Source organism: Onychomys torridus, chromosome 18 (assembly GCF_903995425.1).
Source record: "Onychomys torridus chromosome 18, mOncTor1.1, whole genome shotgun sequence".
Taxonomy (NCBI): domain Eukaryota; kingdom Metazoa; phylum Chordata; class Mammalia; order Rodentia; family Cricetidae; genus Onychomys; species Onychomys torridus.
The window spans coordinates 50,900,236-50,903,832 of NC_050460.1; positions in this window are offsets into that span (position 1 = coordinate 50,900,236).

A 3,597-nucleotide genomic window follows, 5' to 3' on the forward strand; every position below is an offset into this window, starting at 1 on the left:
TGGCCTGTAACTAGAGAGTCTGAGTTGCACTTGGCAAACATTAGGCTTGATTTTAGTTTTAAAACTAGGAAAAGGAAAATGGATTAAAAACTTTGACCTTCAGTTTGGGGGAGCTAAAGGATTTTAGGGCTTTTGCAAAGACAGCCAACTGCAAGTTTTCAAATATTTGATGTGAGTATTGCAACCTCTTCTCAGAGTCCCCCTCTCTGCTGGATGATAGCTTGAGAGAGGGGAGTAGGAGGGATATTAGGAAAGCAATTACCTGTTGGTCCCTGGCAGTATGCATCCAGCATACAGTTTTCCATGGGAGTGCTTCTGCCTTGAGAAGATTCTGGCAGGAAGAAATGGTAGAAGGGAGGCGGCACAAAGCCCATCCTTCCTCTCTCCCACTAAAGCCAGCACAAACAGTTTAGCCTTGATCCTGGAATTCACAGCCACAGATAGGTCAGCAGACAGAGCAGATGACCTAGAGCAGAGCCCTGGCCACATGTGTTTATAGTCATACAACATCCAAGAAAACAGGCTAGAGTAATTGGTTCTCCAGACATTCCAAGTGCACTATAATATGGTGCAGGTCGCATGGGATCGGTGTGGTGTTGTGTCTCCTGGGGCTTGCGTGTAACAATCTGCTGGATGGAAAAGTCACAAACAAAGCCTGAGTGGGTTCCAGAGTGTCCCCTTCATAAGGGCACCAAACACTGAGGAGGTCTCCTGGTTTATGATATTTTTTATTAAAGAAACCATGAGTCATAATTTAGACTTTGTATCCGAACCCAAATCCAAATGATGACTTCTGCTTTACAAAATACCTTTTAAAATCTAGCATCCTCTAGACTTAGAGACTTGGAGGCTGACCTGCACAGAGTTTAAGTGCGGCAGTTTTATTCTAGCTAGCTCCTGGTGCGTCTGAAGTTTCATTTAAAATTCCCTGAAAGATCTGTAAAACTTAGAAAGAGCTTTGATTGATGGAGACGTTTATGTATCTCATAATTTCCTTAAGTTTTCTCACAGTGCTCGACAATATTTCTTTAACGTGATGGAAAACAGGGGGCAGATGCTGATTCTGCCTCTGGGAATTTCTGTGACATTACAGGATGGCATTGAAACTGTGAAACCGCAGCCTTTAACCAAACAGAACATCCTTCAGTACAAATCAGTAAAGAGTGCCTGGAATCCATTCAGAATGTCCTTGGGGCAGAGTCCAAGAGCTGTTTCTTTCCCTCTGAATTTTAAATCTCATAAGTAATGCCTGACATTTCTCCAGTAATTTCTTAAATTATAGGATCATGGCAAAACAGTGGGACACTCAAGAATTACTCAGCTAGCAACCCATGTGGGGGGAGGATTGGGTTCTTTGGAATAATTACTCTGCATTATGAAGCCATGAGTTCCGTAAGCACCCTCTGAAACCTTTGGGTCCCAGCAAAACTTTCTCTTGGGAATTACAGCCTCTGAATTTGAAGGTCCCAGTGTAGAATCTCAAACTAAAACTTCTAGAACTTTCCCAGAGAAGCATGAACTTTTTTTTTTTTTTTTTTACACATTGTGTTTATTTAGTTATCTGGTTTGGCCGACCATGCCAAGACACTGATGTGGGGGTCAAAGGGCAACCTTCAGGACTCAGCTCTCTTCTTCCCCTGCATAGTGTTGGGGGGTTGAATTCAGGTTGCCAGACTTGGTGTCAGGTGCCTATACCTGCTGAGTTATCTCACAGGTCCCACAGACAGTATCTTTTATCTTTCTTATTTTTGAAGGCTATGTGAAATTTTAAAGTGGCATCACAGGGAAAGAAAAATTACAAATGTCCAACATAAGTGTATTCAAGATGAAAGAATATGGCAGAATTTAAAACAAAAAAAAGAAGAAAAGGAAAAAGGAAGACATGGTTTTAAGCTCTGGTTCCTCTGCACAGTGTGGGGTAATTTTTCTACTTCCCTGCTGTATCTATAATATGAGGTAATTACATACCTTGCAGGAGTGTTGTGAAACTTGAGTTATTAAAAAAAATGATCTGCAAACCTGCTTGCACAATGGCTAACATAAATGTTTGACTTAACAGGGGCTGGAGATTCAGCTCAGTAGTTAAAAGCCTAAACTGTTCTTGCAGAATTTGGTGGTTTGAAAGAAAATGGCCCCCAAAGGGAATGGGACCATAGGGAGGTATGGCCTTGTTGGAGGAAGTGTGTCACTGTGGAGGCAGGCTTTGAGGTCTCCTATGCTCAAGATACTGCCAGTGTGTTAGTCTACTTCCTGTTGCCTTCATGTCAACATGTAGCAACTCCTTCTCCAGCACCATGTCTGCCCACAATGCCACTATGTTCCCTGTCATGATGATAATGGACTAAGCCTCTAAAACTGTGGACCACAACCTCAATTAAATGTTTTCCTTTATAAGAGTTGCTGTGGTCATGGTGTCTCTTCACAGCAATAGAAACCCTAACTAGATCAGAGAAGAACTTAGTTTAGTTCCTAGCACCCATGTCACATGCTCACAATGGTCTGTAACTTCAGCTCCAGGGGATCTGACAACTTTTCCTGGCCTTTATGTACACAAACAAGTAAAATAATTTTAAAAAATGTTTTTGACTTAAAAACACTCATTTTCCCTAGGATAAAAGCACAGGTTATTTCCCTCTGTGCCTGCACAGACAGGGCAGCCAGCCATTGTTGGTATTCCTCATGTCATGACACCTACTCATTAAAGAATGCCTTTGCAGTTTTAGGAGATGGCTCAGTGGGTAAAATGCTCACTGTACATGCATATGAGTACCTGAGTTCAGATCCCCAGAACCTAAGTAAAACATCCTGCTTCCCAGAGTGAGTTCCAGGGCAGCCAGGGCTAAACAGTGAGACCTTGTCTCACAAAAATGGCATATATATTTAATGCACAATGAAGGAAATTTCCTTTCAAGACCAGGAGCTTGAGCCGAGCAGTGGTGGTGCACGCCTTTAATCCCAGCACTCAGGAGGCAGAGGCGGGCGGGTCTCTGTGAGTTTGAGGCCAGCCTGGGCTACAGAGTGAGTTCCAGGAAAGATGCAAAGCTACACAGAGAAGCCCTTTCTTGAAAACTCATTAAAAAAAAAAAAAGACCAGGAGCTGAAATGGAATGATCAAAGAAGCTCTGATAAATTGAAGGCATTAAAAAAGAAACCATTCTGTGTGAAGGTACAGTGCAAAAGGGATGGAAGGCTAATGTTGATGTTGATGGGAAGACAGTCTCGGGCATCATGGCCCAAAGAACATGTGACAAAGCTTTGCTTTGTCCAAGAAGACTCAAGACCGGGTGGGCATTATGAGTAAAGACCATAAGAGCCTTCATAATGTTCATGGGAAAACCAAGAATTGCTGAGACAGACCTGCCTGGGTTAGCATGCACAGACCTTCATGTTATCAAGAATGTATGAGAAGAGAAACGAGGGATGAGAGATCTAGCAAGAATTTTGTAGAGAGTGGGCAGCAAGGACATCTCAGTGGTGGAGCCATGATGGGCACTGACAACTCAAACTTACTGTTTTTCAGATTTTTAAAAAAAGATAGGGTTACTTTTTTGTTTTACCAGAGCTGATGGTGAATAATTAGACCTTGTCCCTGCCTCT